The sequence below is a fragment of the Podarcis pityusensis genome (assembly GCF_964106645.2).
Source record: "Podarcis pityusensis genome assembly, chromosome: 11".
Taxonomy (NCBI): domain Eukaryota; kingdom Metazoa; phylum Chordata; class Lepidosauria; order Squamata; family Lacertidae; genus Podarcis; species Podarcis pityusensis.
The window spans coordinates 42,638,958-42,660,216 of NC_138036.1; the positions used below are offsets into that span (position 1 = coordinate 42,638,958).

At 43.6% G+C, this 21,259-nt stretch overlaps 1 long non-coding RNA gene across 2 annotated transcripts; it reads left to right on the top strand.

The window, feature by feature from the left end:
- The first annotated feature begins 5,401 nt into the window (after positions 1-5,401).
- On the top strand, positions 5,402-20,667 carry LOC308458342. 2 transcript variants are annotated; one of them, XR_013977237.1, is made up of 4 exons: positions 5,402-5,756; positions 12,395-12,446; positions 17,958-19,184; positions 20,242-20,667. It is a non-coding gene; the product is annotated as an uncharacterized lncRNA (long non-coding RNA). The 2 variants fall into 2 exon arrangements; XR_013977238.1 differs by having other exon boundaries at positions 5,407-5,756; positions 17,958-19,163.
- Positions 20,668-21,259: the final 592 nt, after the last annotated feature.

The following is a 21,259-nucleotide window of genomic DNA, read 5'->3' on the forward strand; positions in this document are numbered from 1 at the left end:
TAGATTGTTATCCATGTTGAGCTTTATGTCCCATTGATTTAAATAAGGAAGATATACCGTAAGCAAGGTCTTAACTCTCCCATTCAAACCAAAGGAACTTAAAAGTGCTAAACTTTGAAAGGATCATGTATACCAAACTGCAATATGGCAGAAGAATGAATCCCTTGACTATGAATCCCAGCTTGGTGTAGTGGTTAAGAGCGGTGGACTCATAATCTGGTGAACTGAGTTCGCTTCCCTGCTCCTCCACATGCAGCTGCTGGGTGACCTTGGGCTAGTTATACTTCTCTGAAGTCTCTCAGCCTCACTCACCTCACAGAGTGTTTGTTGTGGGGGATGAAGGGAAAGGAGATTGTTAGCCTCTTTGAGACTCCTTAAGGGGAGTGAAAGGCAGGATATCAAGTCCAAACTCCTCTTCTTCTCTACAGGAAAAAACCAAGCTGCTATATGATCTGCTTTCCAATCCAGCGAAGACCGCCCTAACAGGTGTAATGAGCATTTCCTATTCAGCTCTGATTTATCTGGTAGGTTCGTAAATACTGTTCTTTCTGATCCTTCTTGTTTTGTGCTTCCCCTTCCCTTCAGCAAAGAATTGAAGCCATGCATTAGTCTTCAATTACTGTGCACAGGTACCGGAGCGGTACCTGTTTATCTACTTTGACGTTATCTATGTTGATGTGCTTTCGAACTGCTAGGTTGGCAGGAGCAGGGACCGAGCAACGGGAGCTCACCCCGTCGTGGGGATTTGAAATGCCAACCTTCTGATCGGCAAGCCCCACTCACCTCACAGAGTGTTTGTTGTGGGGGAGGAAGGGAAAGGAGAATGTTAGCCGCTTTGAGACTCCTCCGGGTAGTGATAAAGCGGGATATCAAATCCAAACTCTTCTACTCTTCTTCTTAAAAGTCTCTGCAAGTTGGGTAGCTTGCTGAAGAGTAGCAGGGTGTCTGTCTGCCACAAGACTCGCTACTTCAGAAGGCAATTGTCGAGTCAACTGTTCCTTTAACATTAATTGCCTTAGGCCCTCAAAAGTATCCACACCTTCAGCAGAAAGCCAAAGCCAAAAATTTTGAGCCATTTTCGAGGCAACCACAGAAAGACTGTCCGAGGAGGTGGTTTTATCCCCGTTCCGGAAGGCACGCCAATAATTCTCCGCATGCAGCCCATACCTTTGCATCACCAGACGCTTGTAACGCTCATAGTCCGCTGCCTGGGATAAAGGGAGGTGGCCCATTAACTCGGCTAACTCCCCACAAATTATTCAAACTTAAAAGTTGGCACATCTCTTACAGGTTTCAAACAAGAAAATAAAAACATTGTTTAACATCGCTAGCTAAACATACTCACAAACGAGAACAAAGAAGACTTAGAATGTTCGTAAGGTTCTTGGCGGATTCCGGATTCCAGGACAACAGACAGGCACTCTACATCACAAAGAGCGTGCATATGAATGGCGGCTGCCAGCAAGATGGTAAGCCTGGCAAGATGGGCAGCTGCAAAAATGCAACTCAGTTCCCTAAGATTTTATCCCTTGGGACTCACGTGTATTCGGACCCAAGGACCAATCAGTTCTTCTAATTAAGAATCGCCAATGGTTACGCAGAAGGGCGATAACTCAGCTTGCTGCTGCTGAACCGTGTTTGTTCTCAAGACCTTGAGATGAAAGAACATCCTCCCAATTCTCAGACACACACCAGATACACATTCTTGCTGTAATAAGGTTGATGACTCTATTCACACAGAAACGACATCTTAGATAACCAGGTGTTAAGGCACACAAATCAACTAAAAAGCCTCCTTCCTGCAGATGGGGGAGATAACGTACTGTATTTTTTGCTCCATAGGGCGCACCGGACCATAGGACGCACCTAGTTTTTAGGGGAGGAAATAAAGGGGGGGGGGAATTTTCCCTCCCCAGCCCCAAAGAGCAAAGAAGCCAAGACAGCGAGCGGGATCCATCCACTTAAAAGTCTTGTTGGAAGAGAAGGGTCTTTAGTAGGCACCCAAAAAAAAAAACCAGGGATGTCACCTGTCTAATGTTTAATAAAGGGAGGGACTTCCAAAGGGTGGGTGCCACAACACTATAAAGTTAACAAAACAAAATTGAATATTACAGATACATTGTATCATGCCAAATATTTTGGGTTTTGTGAAGAATATGCCTTGTTACACTAGTATTCAACAAACATTACTCAATTCCGTTTGAACACAAGTTTTTGCTTTCTTTGTTTTACTCTTAAATAGTAAAGTACATACAAAAATCTCCAGAGGCCCTGTTAAGTCTGTTACGGTAAAAGTGTATTGAAGCATGTTACTGAAGCTGCAGTGCTTTGTGCATACCAGAATGTAAGCATGCCTGGAACATGTTTCTTATGGTATAAGCTTTCATAGACTGCAGTCTTCGAAGGTGCTAATATTTACTTGCAAGAATGGCAACTTTGTACTTTCCTCAAAATGAGTCTCAAACTAGTTACAGCAACGAGGGACCTAAAATACATTGCAAGTGCCTTATAAACTTTCCTAAATTGGCAAGCAAACACACAGAGAGAGAGAGAGAGTGGTGGGATGTAGAAGAGTCAGTATAGAGGGAAATTAAAAAGAGACGGGAGCAATTACTGGACCTGGGGGGAAAAGTTACCGAGACAGTATTTTCTACCTGAAAAAAGATCCCAACAACTGCGCAGCTTATTACTTTACCATTTCAACGGGGCTAACAATATCCCACGCAACCACCACTTAAAAAAGAAAGGACAAAAGTGGGAGCATTCCTCCTATCCACGTGTTACAGACCAAACGTCTGTACCCCTGCCCAAATGGGTGGGATAAGCCACCCACCCTTCCCCCTCCCGGTCAATAGCCAATCACGCAGCACTTTCCCTTGGCCCGCGTTAATTTAATCCAGGTCTCTCTCTGGTTGGCCAACTCCGTATCAGATTGGCAGCCCAGCTGGGTTAGCGTCACTCGACCTGAAGGAAAGAAGGAGAGCCGCTTTCACAGGTAGCCTACACACACAAGAGAGAGAGAGAGGTGTGCGTGCGCCTTTGGAACGAAGCTGACGCGCTTCTCGCCCAGCGCCCCCTCAGCGACTGCTCCGGTGGTCGGAGGTGCCTATTCTCCTGCCACCTCCCCCCCCCACTTGGCTGCCCTTGCGCCTGCTATTGCCCATGCCTGCCGTGCTCCTAACTCCAAATGCCCCGCTGTTCACCGCCGGCTCGGCTCATTGGGCCGCGGGAGTTGGCTCTGCACCCCCCGGGCTTCAGGCTGCTTTCCACAAGCCTTCGGAGCCTGGCGGGAACTCCCGCCGGGCTCCCAAGGCTTGCGGATAGATGCCCGAAGCCCGGGGTGTGCGGCGCTGTGCTCCCCGGGTTTCGGGCTGCAGGCTGCTATCCGCAAGCCTTGGGAGCCCGGCGGTGCGCACCGACCTCTCTCGCTCTCCAGGCTTCAGCGAAAGCCTGCATTCGCTCCATAGGACACACACACATTTCCGCTTCATTTTTGGAGGGGAAAAAGTGCATCCTATAGAACGAAAAATACGGTATTCACACTTTCAGAGTCAAGAAGTCTACGGTTTAAAGAAACAGATACACATTCCCCATAATTCTCTAGTCTTTGGTTCTCCCACAAAGACCTTCCTTGGCTTGAACCAAAGTTTCCTTGCTAAGATTTACTAACATCACTACAGAGTGTGTGAGGGATTTTCCTCAGCACCACAACAGAAGATGAGAAGGTAAAATTTCCTCTTCCATGCCATCTTGAGATTCTCATAATTATAAGCCCCATCAGCTGATGCTATTTGCTCTAAAAATGTTAGGTGCAAAGACCCTTTTTTTTAACATTCACATATAGTTTGATCTTCCTTGTGCAGACAAGGATTCAGTATGATATAAGATTCAGTATGGCAGCTTCCAATGTTCCTGTGATAGCATATTACACCACAAACAAACAAAAAGGACTTCAAGTGGACAGGCTGAAGCCGGATAGTCTGTTAGGACCAATGCCTAAACCAAGACCGCTCATTACCTGTAACCAATAAAGTTGTGGCCATATTTAGCCCATTAACCTTAGATAATTGTGTCATGTGTTTCCACTGGAGGGGGGGACTTGCCACGCAATCTCAGAAGGGGGGTGTCCTTAAGAGTGAACCAGTACTAAAATTATTTTCCAATGGACTTTAAGGGAGACTTTTCAGAAGTTTGCACTCTTGAGATTTCCACGTTTTGTGAAATTTCAGATATTTATTTGTTTTATTTGTTACATTTATATGCTTTAAAAAAACAGCAACCTAGTACTCCTATTATAGTGGTATGGAGGATTTTGTGTGGGGGATGTTCAGTGTAATAATAATAATATTATTTATTCCCCACCCATCTGTTCTTCCCTCCTTCCCTTGTGTGTTTAGGACATCAATGGACAGCCATGCATTATTTGTCCCTGGCACAGGTTTAAAATAACTCTGGCAACAGGTGAAGGATTGTATCAAGCAATAAATCCAATGGAGCCATCTCCGAAACCCAAATGGCAGTCGAAAGGAGTAAACAGAAGACTCATAGAGTTACTGTGGACAGCGGAAATGTTTGTGACTCTTTCAGATACAGATAACAATATAGATTCTGACCATTATGCTAACATACAGAATAGGATTATACTGCCTTCTAAGAAAAAATAGCATATTCTGTGCTTCATAGTAAATGGCTTTAAAATAACAACGAATGTGAATGTTATCCTTGCTGTCTAAAGAGCATTCAGCTTCTGAGTGATATGAAACTGAGTTCCAGTCTCTCTAAAAAGGGAGTTGATCAGAGAAGTATTTGTGCCTTTGAGAAGAATATACAGTGATACCTCAGGTTAAGTACTTAATTTGTTCCGGAGGTCCGTACTTAACCTGAAACTGTTCTTGACCTGAAGCACCACTTTAGCTAATGGGGCCTCCTGCTGCTGCTGCGCCACCGGAGCACAATTTCTGTTCTCATCCTGAAGCAAAGTTCTTAACCTGAAGCACTATTTCTGGGTTAGCGGAGTGTGTAACCTGAAGCGTATGTAACCCGAGGTACCACTGTAAAATAAAATAGAGCATGCACATCAGCAGAAACTTTTTTTTAAATAATATTTTTTATTCGTTTTTAGCCTACAAAATTTTAAAGACATAGCACACAAATTATAACACACATATTCTTATTTGGACTTCCTTCAGAAAATGACAGAACCTGGCCATTAACTGCTGCGCCAAACAAGATGTTGTGCAGTACCTCCACGTGCAGTTCTGCCCCTCTCCTGCTGCAAAATGCAGATCCCAAATCAAAAGAGAAGAAACGAGCGCGGAACGAGACGTGCTTTACTCTGTACTGTTATCTCTAGGGTCCCGCATCCGTTTGAATGAGAACAGCGGGAAGGGGGGGGAGAAGCACAGTTGGTACATTCCACATCCTCCTCATGTTTCGACAAGAGGGGGAGCGAGTGACCCGAGACCGCGTTTGGTATATGCCAGACCTTTGAAACCTGTCTGGGCTACGATGGTTTCCTGCAGAAATCAATGAATGGCGCGGTCTGGCCTGGCCTTCTCTCTCTCCTTCCCCCGCTCTAGCAGCAATGGTTTGGCCCGAATCTGAGTCTGTAAGAAGCGGCCGGAAGGGGAAGGGCGTCTCTTTTCCCGCTCTCGGCGCGCGCGAGGGAGGTGGCGGTTGAGAGAGCCGCTGAGGGCAAATACCAAGCGGGGTGTTTGAAAAGCGCGGGAAGAGCTGTGGGGACTGGAGCTAACCAAGTGAGTAAGGCGGGGGGGGGGAGAGAGAAAGAGAGGGCCCATATGTGTGGCAGTTGGCAAGGGAGGTGGGAAACAGAGGAGGAGCGCGGGCGGGTGAGGCAGACATGGAGGTTTCGCTGAGGGGGGAATCGAAGTGAGCCGGATTCCCACAGCCTCTGCCATTTCGTCTCTCCCGCGAAAGAATCCCGGGCTCTGCGCTTTATCTCCTCGCGGAGAGGCAGTTCCCGGCAGCCCTTTTAAACGAACCGTAGCGCCCTGAGGAAGAAAGCGCTTCCTTCGAAGGCTGCAGCCTCTGTCGGCGAAAGCTCCGCGCGCGCCGCTTTAAGCTTCCTCAGGGCTCCGAGGTATGAACACCTCCCCCCCCCAAAAAAAATAAGCCCGGCGGTTGAAAGTAAAGGCCCTACGCGCTCTTTTTTCGTCGCTTGCCGCTGGGGAACTGAGCAAGACGGGCATGTAGGAGGCCTTACCGGCCCCTGAGGGAGCTCGTCCTCGCGCGAATGGGCGCGCGGAGGCTGCTGGGCCTTTTAGCTGCTTTGCTTAGCACGTGGTGTTAGTGGGGGCACAAAGGCAAGTACAGTGATACCTCAGGTTAAGTACTTAATTTGTTCCGGAGGTCCGTACTTAACTTGAAACTGTACTTAACCTGAAGCACCACTTTAGCTAATGGGGCCTCCTGCTGCCGCTGCGCCGCCGGAGCCCAATTTCTGTTCTTATCCTGAAGCAAAGTTCTTAACCTGAAGCACTATTTCTGGGTTAGCGGAGTCTGTAACCTGAAGCGTATGTAACCTGAGGTACCACTGTAATGACGGCGTAGCGTGGCCGCCTCGGATTCGCGCCCTGTCGAGCCTCAGGAGGCGGTGCTGGTTGGGCTTGACGGTACAGGCTAGCACGGGGGGGGGGCATCACTTTTAGACAAGAAGCGGGGATATTTTGCACGTGTGGCAAGTTCGCTGTGAGCGCAAACACGTGCACAGCAGCTCTCCTCGCGTTGGTTTCTAGAGAGAAAAGGGTAGAGGTAAATAAGATTTTGTGAGAAAGAAGCCATAGAGGAAAGAAAAGTGGAGGATCTTTTTCTTACAGACAGGCATATAAAAATTCAGTATGCTGAACTGCAGGAAATGTCTCCAGCTCTGTAATGTATGTAAGCTGTGTGTACAGTGGTACCTCGGGTTACAGACGCTTCAGGTTACAGACTCTGCTAACCCACAAATAGTACCTCGGGTTAAGAACTTTGCTTCAGGATGAGAACAGAAATCACACCACGGCAGCAGGAGGCCCCATTAGCTAAAGTTGTACTTCAGGTTAAGAACGGACCTCCAGAACGAATTACGTTCTTAACCCAAGGTACCACTGTATAGGCATGCAGGTGCAGATCTTTCCTTGCTTGCTTAGTTTTGCTTGCTTTGTGTCATCTTGCCTTCCGTGTTACCCGTTCGTTTTGGTTGCTAATGAATGTGGTGTCAGAGAAGGCATAAAACAAATCCCCCCCTTGCAGCTTTTTCCTTTGCTAGGAATTGTTCCTAGCAGGCTTGCTGTATGTGGGACATGTTGGAATTCTGCCTGGGTCAGAGGAATGTGCCACAAGCAGGCACCGGCAGATATTCCTGTCGACCTCCCCGCGTCTCCCAACCTCTGCTGATAAGCAGGCGAGGTCCGGCGATTCTTCTCAGATGTATGAGAGGAACACACCGTTCTTCCTCTCTCCCCTTTGGTGTCCCCAGGGAGGGGAAAGAAGCAGACAGAAAACTATTTACATCATTTATTTCTGCCTCTTACATCAGTACAGAGAATCATGTCTGCACTCAACAACAGCAAGGAGAAACTCCTCCCAAGTACATCCAGTACGGGTCATATGACACACACACACTGAGCTAACATCCGGTGCTCAGTACAGAATGGACTGCCCCTTTGTTCCCATGGCAACAGTCACAAACATCCTGTCTGGCTTTCCAGCCACAAGCAGCTGGCTGAGCTGCTAAAGCCTTTGCTTGCTGCAGCATTGGTGCTTTATGGTAACATACTCCCCCTAAAGTATCAATGTGTGCCGCGAGCAAAGCGTCATCCAGAGAAGAAAACAAACAGTTGTTATATTTATAACATTCCCCTGTTGTTTCAGTTCCACCCTTGGAACTACCCGCCACTGGTTTCACCAGTGTACCTCTCTGGTTGTCTGACTTCGCATTACCTCGGTTAACAACTTTCTGTTGTGCCTTTGTCTCTGACTCAGACACAGCTTCAATCTGTCCTTGGTCGTTTACAATAGCAACATATGCAAGGTTAGCAAACTCCTTTGAATACCTCTTGGGTGGTACACCCTTCGTTGCTCTCTCAGACCTACGTAAGAGGTTCTGATCTTCTCTGCTTTCTGGTTCAGCCTCTGAACTCTCTGGAGAACCAGTACTAAGCTTAATCAATGGTTCATCCTCCTCTTCTGAGGGTCTAGTCATTATGTGAGATTTCCTCTCAATGACTGTGACAACTGAGCTGTCTGAGCTATCGCTGTCATCATCAGTACTACTGAACTCAATAAGATCAAACTCATCATCATCATCATCATCTGAATCGTTTCCTGTGGGAAATGTCTGTACTATCCGCTCTTGCTTTGGAGCACTCTCTAGGAACTTTGTGAGAATCACCTGACCAGATTCAGACAAAATTACTCTGTAGAGACCTTTTTCATAACCCACAAAAATGCCTCTGGCATTCTTTACTCCACCTGGAGCTTCTGTTCTCACATGAGACCCGAAAACCTTAAAATAGGCAACAGAAGGTTTTCTATTGAACAGCTTCTCAAAAGGAGAACATCCCAACTCTGTTGAGACCTTTCTCAACCACACATGAAGATAGGACGCTAGCGATTCGGCCCAATATTCATGTGGCAAATGTGAACTCAGCAATTGCGCATGCATCCCCTTTTGCAATTCTTTGTTCACTTTCACACAGACCGCCCTGTTCCACGCTTCGGTCGAAACAGCCACTTTGTGGTCTATCCCTTTTTCATCCAGGAACTTCTGAAACTTCTGTAACAGAAAAATTTGCTTCTCATCTGTGAAAAGACAATCAATGTTAGCACCATGCATATTTTTAACCTTGTCACAAAACTCCTGAAACTTTTTTAAAGTTTCTTGCGGTTTCTCCATCATATAAACCCAAGAATAATTAGTGAAACAATCCACACACACAAGGTAAAATCGTGCACCGCCTCTAGATGGTTCTAGAGGACCAATCACATCAGCATACACCCGCTGAAAAGCTCTGTCGACCTTCTTCGTCACCTTCCTGGTGCTCACACTGGTCACCCCTATAAGAGAGATTTTGTTAGAAACAGAAGAATTACATTTCATGTAATCACTTTGATCAAAAGTCAACAAATACAGTCCATCTTTCTCTTTGGCAGTAAGAAACAGTTCTCCATCTTTGTAGATCTTGCAGCTTTTAGCATCATAGGACAGTTTCAGTCCTTTCTTTGCAATCTGCGATACGCTCAGCAGATTAAATCTCAGTTCTGGAACCAGGTAAACATTGCTTATAGTCAAGTTCAGACTCTCAAGATACACAGTCCCAATTCCAGTCGCTTCCAACTCTTGACCGTTGGCCTGTTTCACAGTGAAGCTTTGCTTCTTCAACGTCGAAAATAGTCCTCTGTGCGGGCACAAATGTTTTGTACAGCCCGTGTCGATTATGAACGAGTTCCCAACATCTGGCGTGGTTCCTTTCGCCATCATAGCCTTTGCAGGTTTCACCTGGCACTTGGTACGGCTTTTGCCTGACGCCTGAGGCTTCGTAGAGCTGCTCTTTGCTCCTCTTGACTGGCGCGGCTTCTTACAGTTTCGCTGTAGATGCCCAGTCTGTCCACAATTGTAGCATCGGACAGCACTCAATGCTACACCATGCTCTCCAGTAGCATCAGCAGTGGGGGAATTAGAACTCTGTTCTTCCCTCCCCCTGTCTTTTTCTTCCAGCGCAGCAAGTCTGTCGTGTTCATTCAGGACCACAGCACAAACTCTCTCCGCGGTCAGCTGCGCGGCCGGTAGGGAACCAAGCTGACTGGCAACAACCTTGTAGTTGCGGCTAAGGCTGTTTATCATCATGAAGCAAAACACTTCCTCCTGAAGACGGAAATTGCGTTCCACCATCTGTTGACGCAGAAACTTCATTTCTGTCAGGTGCGCTTGAACATCTCCATCAGGCGCAAGTCTCAGATTGGTCAATTTCTCAAAATACAGCAACGCTGAAGAACCAGCATCTCTCTGATGCGTTGTACGCAGCGTGTCCCATACCTCTTTCGCATTTTCTAAATGCTGAACATGCACCAACTGATCATCTGAGACACACAGAATTATAGCAGTCCTGGCCCTTACGTTCTGTGACTCCCAACCTCTGGTTGGTGCTGCAGGGATGGGGTTTTCAATTACATCAAAAGCCTCTGATTCTGCAGCAGGGCCTTCATCTTTACAGACCAAGATGAATAATTGTCATTGGTTAAGGAAGGAGGGCAAGGCAAAGCTCCTTTCTTGGCATCCATCTTGAAGCCAAGCCTCTTCAGCTTTCCAGCCCACACTCTCAAACAAACTGTAAAATCCAACAGTCGTTTTTTTTCCTTTCTCACGCAGCAAACTGCAAATTGTTTACGCTCTTTGCACCTGGCAGCTAAACTCAGGCTGCTATTGAAAAGTCCCTTCCAAGAGCTCGTAAACCTTGTAGCCTAAACATTCTCTGGTTTTGTTTCGCTTTCCCAGGCTTACACGCAGAGTCCAGCCCCTTTGCCAGTAACTCTCCAGGACCGTTACCTAGCAACAATGCATTTCAGTAGGACATCTTATCTACCACAAAAATTTGTGGAATTTCAGGCTTCAGCCTTCAAGCTGCAGGCCTCTTCCTCCGGAGCTTTTGTTTTCTTTGAAACGCAGCTCCGTGAACCAGGGAATTAATCTTCCTGCGTTCACACTTTTAGCCCGAAATGCAGCATACCTTGAACTTTGTTGCTCTGGAAAACACCTCTTCTTTCCACCAGCTGTCTGTGGAGCCTCTGGCTGTTCTCAGACGCTTCTCTTCCTCCTTGGAGCAGAGGAGGACAATCCACCAGCCTCTCATGCAGATGTCCGATGAATCGCAACCATCCGAAGGCTGCCACTGTTGGAATTCTGCCTGGGTCAGAGGAATGTGCCACAAGCAGGCACCGGCAGATATTCCTGTCGACCTCCCCGCGTCTCCCAACCTCTGCTGATAAGCAGGCGAGGTCCGGCGATTCTTCTCAGATGTATGAGAGGAACACACCGTTCTTCCTCTCTCCCCTTTGGTGTCCCCAGGGAGGGGAAAGAAGCAGACAGAAAACTATTTACATCATTTATTTCTGCCTCTTACATCAGTACAGAGAATCATGTCTGCACTCAACAACAGCAAGGAGAAACTCCTCCCAAGTACATCCAGTACGGGTCATATGACACACACACACTGAGCTAACATCCGGTGCTCAGTACAGAATGGACTGCCCCTTTGTTCCCATGGCAACAGTCACAAACATCCTGTCTGGCTTTCCAGCCACAAGCAGCTGGCTGAGCTGCTAAAGCCTTTGCTTGCTGCAGCATTGGTGCTTTATGGTAACATATGGTAATTACGTTCTTAACCCAAGGTACCACTGTATAGGCATGCAGGTGCAGATCTTTCCTTGCTTGCTTAGTTTTGCTTGCTTTGTGTCATCTTGCCTTCCGTGTTACCCGTTCGTTTTGGTTGCTAATGAATGTGGTGTCAGAGAAGGCATAAAACAAATCCCCCCCTTGCAGCTTTTTCCTTTGCTAGGAATTGTTCCTAGCAGGCTTGCTGTATGTGGGACATCTCTAGCTTTGTCTGCCTGTGGCTCCTTGAAAGTCTTATGTGTAGCTTTCTTCTTTGTGTTCATTTTAAGTTTTTTACAAACTTAAAAGCTCCTGTTTGTATGAAGACTTAACGCTTCAGCTTGACTGCAGTCCCTATTTTCACAAAGAGCAAAGGACCAAACTAGACATGACACAATTAACAATTACCTGAATGTTGTTGTTGTTTTTTTAAAGTAAATTGGTGCAGACACCTGAGCAGTGGATATGGGAGGGACCCCCACAATGCAGTGGCATAGTGTGTAGTTTGCTCCAAAGACTAATTTCATGACAGTGCTTGGTTAAATCAGCCTCTTTACAAACTTCAAAATTACTGGGTTGTTATCCCTGGCATATTCTATATGTTTACTAAGCCACACTGTATACTAGCACAGACAAAGCTTTCTCTGATTCAAGGAACCTGTGGGTAAAAACTGGTGTATATGCACTTCTCTAGAATTTTCACTCTTCCTTGCAACCACGTGGATAGGTGACAGTGTAATTTGCTAGTTTGCTCAGAAGTACATTCCACTGTTTGGGACGGACCCTGAAAAGGGGTTATTGCTAAGGGTGAACTCCACAACCACTTTTGCAAGTGAAACTTCCTGGGATTAATGTGACCTTATGCACTAAATGTGCAACATGCATGTTCCCTCTTACAAGATTGCATTATGTAGTTTCTCTCTGTAACTGAGGGTCTGTGTGGGCTACTTTTAAAGCGAAATGATTTGCAGTCATACAAAAATGGCTGGTTCATTGAATCATTGTTTCTTTTTTATTTTTCAGGTATAGGCAAAACCCACACAGTTTTGACGAAACATTTCACTTCAGAATATAGGTATGAGTACATTGTGTTATTCTATCTTTATACACTTCTTTAGCGGTCTGAGAGGCCCTCCTGAGGGTCATTCTACACCTAATCACCTGGTGCCATGTGCTCTCAAAACTCAGATTTTCTTCCAAAAAAAATGTGTAGATACCTGTGAGATAACCTCAAATTAATTTTTTAAGATTAATCTGAGTTGTGAGAGCACAACTGAGTATTAAAATACAGTAGGTGATTTGGCATTGAATGACCCCAATAGTAATAATGTTCATGTGTTTTTCACATACCGTATTTTTCGCTCTATAACACGCACCTGACCATAACACGCACATCGTTTTTAGAGGAGAAAAACGGGGGGGGGGATTCTGAATGAAACAGTGGATGTATCATTTTTGTGCTTCATTCTGTGGCCACAGACATGTGATCTGATGGTGAATTTGGGGTGACCCAATGCAAAGATCCTGAGGATCCATGCTTTTTAACCACGTTTTTGCACCATTGCAGCCCCAGGCAACAGAGGGTGCGTGATTTTTGGGGGGCAGGCTGTAGCCATGGACATGCTGTGTGATCTGATGGTGAATTTGGGGTGACCCAATGCAAAGATCATGTGGATCCATGCTTTGTAACTACATTTTAAGTGGGGAGGGAAGGAAAAACACAGAAGGGACAAGGAGCATGAGAGGGGTGTGCAGAGAAGCAGCTGGCTAAGAACGCAGGAGAGGGATTTAACGGGAGGGAGGAAAGAAAGGCAAAAGTTCCACCCACCCAAGCAGCCCTCTCTCTCCCTCTCTCCCACCTGCATGTTTTCTGGCTGCCTGCAGGAGCAGGGAGAGGAATTAGAAGGAAGGACGCTCTGCTTTCCTTTCTGCTTGCCTGGAGGGGAGGGGATTTGCCTGCTCTTTGTTCCGTTTGAGCAACACAGCAACGAAACACAAGCGGGTGGGCAGTAAGACCCTGAGGCAGAATGTAGGAAAGCAGCAACTTCCTCTTTTCAGGTTTCCCTTCTCCGACACGCGATTTGATTTTTGCCTGATTTTTGTTCCTGCGCTCGCCCTAGTCGGTTCCAGGGACCACACATTCGCTCAATAACATGCACAGACATTTCCCCTTCCTTTTTAGGAGAAAAAATCTGCGTGTTATAGAGAGAAAAATACAGTAATACTTATATGGTTGCTATACATCGTATTTACTGTGCACTTCAGAGTTGCACAAATTCTTTGGGTGTTTGCCTTTTCTGTTCCTTCTGCCATGGCTGAGTAAATGCTTTGACTTTCCACCTCAGTGTGATCATTGGCTGTGTTCACCCTGGCCTAGGCACACATTTAGTCCACAACACTTTGACATTGATCCACATTTTGCAGCATGTAATTTTGCCTTTGTGTTGCCCATTCATTACTTTCCCTAGTGAATGTGGTGTCAGAAAAGGCATATATTAACTTTAGCAGTCATACTACCAGGAGTTGGTTATGTACCTTCTCTGTATTTCAGCTAAAACACACCATTTGTGTTGGGTCATTCTATGTCATTTCAGTGAGGGCATGTCACCCTCCATCTCGGATGTTGATGAAATTTGGTGTACACCCTTCCCCTGTGGTTGGAAGAAACCCCCTTAATTTTTTCCTCTATCTCAAATGGTTTTAATTTTATAGCACTTCAAAGTTTCGTTAAATCTGTTGTCTGTCCCTCTTGAGACCTTCAGCACAAGATACCCTTGTGCACATTTTTCTCTCTCCATAACCATTGATCAGGTCTCTGAAATTTTACACAGAGCTCGATAAAATGAGATTTCAGAGAAAAATACACCAGCACTCAAGATTTTATAAATGCCTAAAAACTTATGCTATTATCACAGTTTATTACCTTACAAGTTCAATGATCCTCAGTTTCTTTGCTGTAGCCTCAGTATCAGCTGCAAGATTTTCATTTTTTTCTTCCATCAACACCATACACTTGTTGGGAAAGAAGTATCTTCTGCCACTTACTGTCTTTGGGGGTTGTACAATACCAAGCGTGTGAGGAAATGGTTTTACGCAAGAATTGTCACGGCTAGGCCAGCAGAATGAAGGCGAAGGTCCATTTGGGTGAATAAATTTTACAAAAGCATCTCAATCGTCTTGATTATTTTCCGATAGCATTCCAAAGTACCACAAATGATCATACTTGCAAGTTACAAAACATCCAGGATACGGATCATCAGCATTCACAGGAAGCTTGGGAAGGCTCCTCAAGTTGAAAGTGAGGGTTCTTTATCAGTGCTCATTCTTCTTGCTTCAGTTGTGCCTGTAGAATTCAGTGGTTTAAAGTTGTGGAAATTGTGAGTTCCAGGGAGTGTCTGCACATCTCTGAAACAGGTTTCAAGGGAACAGCAGATTATGTCTGTCTTCCCTTGCAATATAATGGAATTTGGCCTTTAAAAAAAAATCACAGAAATCAAAAAATATTTTTGGAGTAGTAATCTGCTTCTCAAGGGATCTCTGAAGACTCTTTTCTGGCTAGACATTTTGTAGTTCCACCAATACTGTTGCATACTGACTTGCCATGACTAGTGGCAAAGAAAGACCACTGTGCATTTATTTGGAAATCTTGATTATGACAGAGATTTAGGAAGTTGAACTTATTTTTGTACTGCGCTGCACAGCTGTCACTAAAGTAGTGTATCTGTTTGATGTGAGGAAAATTATCTTTTATATATTTCAAAACTATTGAGTTTTGTATACCATGTTCATATCATGCTTTAAATCATCAGAAACAGTGCAATGGGATGAGATCATCTTCTCTCCGTCAGCACTTTTATTAGGGCAGTTCATAAAAAAGATTTTTTTTAACCTGCTCCAAAGGTCTTCTCTTCCTACAATAGGGATTATAGAGCTATATCTAAAATTTACTGCATATCAGTTAATATCTTGACCCTCCTCCACTGAATTGAAATTTCAGCCTTCACGACATAGGAAAACGGCCAAGTAAACAGCTATTTTCGTCACTTTATGACCAATTCAGCTTTATTTTGCAGGAATAGCATTTTTAAGAGAACAATAAAAGATGCTGAATATTATTTCCTTTATCCCAGTTATTTTCGATATATGTTTTTCTCTTATGTCTCAAAATAATATTCTGTCTTGTTCATAGGTGTGTGACACTAATATTTTGATTGAAGAGTCTAAGGGCAGTCTGTAGTAAGTGAAAGACATTTAAGGAGTGAGAACAATAGAATATTAGATAATGGCAGCTTCTGGCTAAATCAGCAAATCGCCTGTGAGCTTACTTCCAACAGAATTGGATATTGATAAGTTCTTCTTGCATGAGAAACAAAAATGGATGATTGAAAACTCTGAAAAAAAGGAGCCAGACTATTATTGCAGAGATTGTTACAAACATGCATCCATACCAACAGTCCGAAAAGACACAATTAAGGCCCATGTTCTGAAAGTGTCTGAAAAGTGCCAAAGCATAATCAGAATACCAGCTGTCAGAAGGTATAAGAATCCAAAGTGTCAAAATCCCTATGATCTTTCAGACTTCTTCAAAAATAAGATGTGTTTCTGAAAGGTATTTCCTGTTTGTTTGAAGTTGTTGACAATGAGAATGTGCCAAAGATAGTGAATTTCTCAAAGATCAGCGATCCATTCAGAAGATGACCATAAGTAGTACAGTGGATAAAGAGGCTACAAGGAAACAACAGCAGAAAGTCAAGTAAGAAAGCAGAGGAAACCAGGGCTGCACAGGAACGACAACGAGAATCTCACTTTCAAATTGTTGCTGCTGATAATGTTGATATTTAGAGCACTTGAAGATAGGACCTTGTAGTCACAGAAGGTAGCTTACAACTGCAGGCTATATGCTTGTACATTGGAACTGTCAAAGGTTTTAAACATTAATTTTATATATTATGAATGTGTGTCCACCTATGTGGTTTACTGTGAAGTATCAGGAGCTTGCAGTTAATGGTCCTCAGAATCTGTTTTTCTTAATGCAGAGGTCTCTGTTAATGGAAGATCAAACTGCTAAGAAAATTGCACAGTGGTGTATTCAACAGAATGCTTTTATGCCCATCCAGAAAACATTCTGTTAGCTGAACTAGCCTCTTCCCATAAAGCAGATAGCGCTGATGCTGTGGAAACTATCATTGCAGCCAGAGCTATAGACCAAGGTGCAGCTTCTGTACGTCTCTTTAGGGTGCCTACACTGGATTTTAAAGCAACTAAGTGGTAGTTCATGATTAAATGGAGTGAAACAGACACATTGGAACCTCCTTTAATTAGGAACATGTCAAATACCGAACTCTTGGCTGTACATAGTAGCGGAACCTCTTGTGCCTAAATTTAAGTATCACACACAAATGGTGGAGAGAGCTGTCAAGGAGGTGACAAAAGCAAGCCAGAATGTAGTTGGTATGAAGCCTCGTGATGCTACTATAAAGACATCAGTGGAGAACTAGGCCAAATACCCAAAACAGTAATCAAAGGATTTTGTCCCAGAATTCACATCTTTATTTTTATTTGTTCTTGAAGTAATGTAAATGTAATTTAACATGTCATTATTAGTATTAAATTATGTAATAATAAAAGTTGGTATTCAATACCCACGTATCCAGTTGCTTAAAGGTAGAAATAATAATTATTGTAGGATCGTATGAGTCACATTTTGATTTAAATGTCAATACTATCATCATTAAAAGGTTTTTTAAGTACTGGATTTTGTTGTATCAATTTGTATTCTGCATCTTTTATTGTTCTCTAAAAAAATGCAATTCCTGCAAAATAAAACTGAATTGGTCATAAAGTGATGAAAATAGCTGTTTATTTGGACATTTTCCTATGTTGCGAAGGCTGAAATTTCAATTCAGTGGAGGAGGGTCAAGATATTAACTGATATGCATGAAATTTTATATATAGCTCTATAATCCCTATTGTAGTAAGATAAGACCTTTGGAGCAGGCATTAGTTTTTTTTATGAACTGCCCTAACTTTTATAATGCACTACTACAGGATGCAAAGTACAAGAATCAGAAGTCCAGTGGTAGCCTTGTACCTCATCTTGAAGCCTGCATACAATTCTTGGAGGTTGCCCAGTATTAGCCGCTTCCTATGATATACTTTTCCAATTCTGACCACATCTTTCATTCCTGACTTTATTCTAGACTTCTCATCACTGTAATAAAAGTTTAGAACCTTGCTTACAGTTTCAGATGGAAGCTTTTTTCCACCTCTGGTATCTGGTTCAGCTAAAATTCCTCTTTCTTTAAAAAGCTTCTGTGCCTGGCAAACTGAATCACTGGGGAACAATTTTTTTTCTTTTTCTGTTGCATGAGATTTTTCAACTGTTTTTATATGTTCTTTCAATGCTGATTTCAAATCTGAAATCGATTTTTGTGTACATGCTATAGTTATATTTCAATTTCTGACTTTTGCCGATATGTCATATTTGCACTGGGAATAAGTGGACAATGACACATTGATGTACCCTAACCAACTTAATTTTTCTTTATTTTTATAGTTTTGTAACCTAAATATTTGTATTTTTCAGATCGGACCATGGCTTCTTCAAAATGTGTAAACAACCCTGATGCCTTTTGTTATGTATGTGGCTGCTACGCATTTCCTCATCAAAGACGCAATATAACAGCGTTTGTGAGGCGTGCCTATAAAAGCTATTTTGAAATTCCCCTGGGCGACCAAGACAAGAAATGGGCTCCGCATATTGTCTGTCACAATTGTGAGGAAATGCTTAGAGACTGGACAAAAGGAAAATGGAGGAGTATGCCTTTTGGGGTTCCTATGGTTTGGTGAGAACCCAAAGATCACACAAGTGATTGCTATTTTTGTCTGGTCAATATGAAGCGTATCGGCAAGAAAAACCGACATGCTGTCGCCTATCCCAGTATTCCTCCAGCAATTAGACCTATCCCACACTCTGAGGAACTCCCAATTCCAGTTTTTAAGGGGTTTGTCTCTTCTGAAGATGAAGGAAGTGAACATGGTGAGGAAGATCATGAGGATTTTGGGAAGGTGCATGAAGAAATGGCTGTAGAATCCGAAGACGACTCATCTGAGCAGCAATCAGCCCCACAGCAGTTTGGCCAACGGGAACTGAATGACTTAGTGCGTGGTTTGGGCCTCTCCAAGAAGGCAGCTGAGTTATTAGCATCCAGGCTGCAAGAAAAACATCTACTGCACCACTCGGCAAAAGTGACATATTTCTGAAAGAGGGACCAGGATTTTGTGGGCTTCTTTTCAAAAGACAAGCACTTTGTTTACTGTCATGATATTCCAGGCCTTCTCTGCCAATTAGGCATTACATCATACAATTCAACGGAATGGCACTGATTTCTTGATAGCTCTAAGCGCAGTCTGAAGTGTGTTCTCTTGCACAACGGAAATGTGTATGGAGTGGTTCCCGTTGGTCACTCATTGATGATGATGTGGAGGTGAAAATGAGTGAGGAAGATGAGGGTGCAAAAGAAGGCTGAATTTAATAAGCCCCAATGGACGCCTACGGACCTGGAAATGCACGGAATCCAGCAGAAAAAGAAATTGACAGTGTGTGAGCAAAAAGAGAAAATTAAGGTACAGCACATAGTTATGGACTATGCCCCACTGAATTCAGTGGGATTTTCTTCTGATTAAACATGCCCAGTCTTAAGTTGAAAGAGGAAGAAAACATGCTTGGGCAGGATATGAAGAGAAACACAAATGTGAGGAGTGGGAGCAAGGTACAGGCACTTTACTTGAGGTAGGCTTCATTTGCTTTCAGGTAGGTAAAGGTGGCGGCTTTGCTGGGTTGTATTCCAACAAACAAGTGAAATAGCTTATTGGAAATAGGGTAGGTAGGCAGGGTTCAGGCACAGTGGCTTGTCCATTACATCAGCAAAATACGCATGTGTACCTTTACGTCTACACCCACTTCATTCTGCTCCTGTTTTGCCAGGGTCTTGTTCTTCGCTGTTCATACACTCTCCTTATTTTTCCCATCTCCTGAAAGCAAGGCTTCAAATCACCATGGTGAGGAGCAGGACACACCTCCTGGACATGAGAAGTGCCATGAGAACAGATGATTTTGGCCCCATGACAACAGCTGTCTCACCATTACTGATCATCCATGTGGGGTGTAGCTATTTTAACTGCATAGAACCATGTGTGCCCCAAAACATATTAGCTGCTGCAGATACTTCTACACTTCTGCTTGATGGGAGAAAGTGGTCTGCCCAGGCCAATGAGTAATAATAATAATTTATTATTTATACCCCGCCCATCTGGCTCTGTTTCCCCAGTAAGAGGTCATTCATAGCTATGGACCTGGTGATTGACCTTGCTGCTAGGGCTGCTCCTGGATCCACTGCAGCATGGCAGGCAATTTGACAAGTGGATTAATGCTCTGCTCTTGGTGCGTTTAGTGAAACAAGCATCAGGTGGTGAAGCTATGTTAGATAATTAATAGTTCACAGTGACAAAGGTTTGATGAGTTTCTACATTAGAAAAAATGCCAAAATAAATTTGGCTGGGGCAACCTTCACAAAAATATGGTCACTCACAGTTAGTGGACCAAATGCAAGATGGCCACTTAAATTCTCTAAAAATGAATTTGCCACCCTTTTCACATAACTGAATTGACACAGCACATAGTATGTAAATACAGGTTTCCAACATCAAGAAATTAGTTTGACATCAAACTAAAAAACAAAACTTAAAAATAAGATGGCCACCAGTTAATAACTACTTCAAAAATTAGGGTAACCCAAATTCATTTCTTGTGGCACATTTTCTGTTTGGTTGCCGGATAATTAATAGTGGATTGTTTTCTTCTTTTGCAGGAATATGTATCTACAACATCAGCTACAACATGCTAGCAGAAGCCTGTATTAAGAAGGAGAGGGAAAGTAATGTGTAAATATTACCTGTTGGATTGTGATAATTACACCTTGAAAGTAAATAGGGTGAACATGCCTTGCTCCATTGCAACCACTCACCACCAGACCACAGACAGACTCTTGTTGATGGTATATAATTTCCAATCTATTGTTCCAGTAAGCTTTGCACACAGGGGTTTTAAAGTTAAAACATGGATGCAGATTGGGATTGAAAATTAACACCTGCCACTGAAGTATCAGTAGTTTAACATGATGTGGCTTATTCTGCTCAACTTCTGTATCAGAGGTAATCCCATGTATAGGTATAAAGAAACATCTGTACACAGCATCTGTGTATGTTCAATTTAAAAATAAATCAATTTCAAAACACCATGGTTGCTAGATGCGTCTTTCTCATCCATAAACAGTGTGATACACACAAAAAAGCTGCCACCGTAAAAGTTACTAGAAGAAAAGCAAAACCAAACCAGTGTTTGTTTGCAATCCAAAGTTCTCCCCTACAATTAAGATGTTCTGCCGTTTGTAGGAAATTAAAAATGGGAGGATCTCACAATTGTAAAACCAAGTGGACAGCAACAATGAGCTAGCAGGAATAGAAAATGAAGGGTTTGACCTTCATCCCTTGTTATTCAATCATCCAGTTTGCTTGTTTCCTTGGAGTGGAAGGATGGAGAAATGAAACCTGTACTCTTTTGATATCCAGAGTTGGTGCTATTGTAATGCCTCCCTCCTTGCCATTCTTTTCATCTGTTTCTAGGCCTTGTACACTAGGAAGCAACATCTGGAGGGCCATATGCCCCTCCCTGCTCCTAAACATTGGTTGCTTAAGAATATTTCATTATATCGTAGCACCTTAAGTCAAAGGTGGTGGCAACTCATTTCAAAATATTATAGCTACACCTTTTACAGCTGAACACTTTTCTCTGTTCTCAACTCTATAATTTGATGCCTCATTCATAGC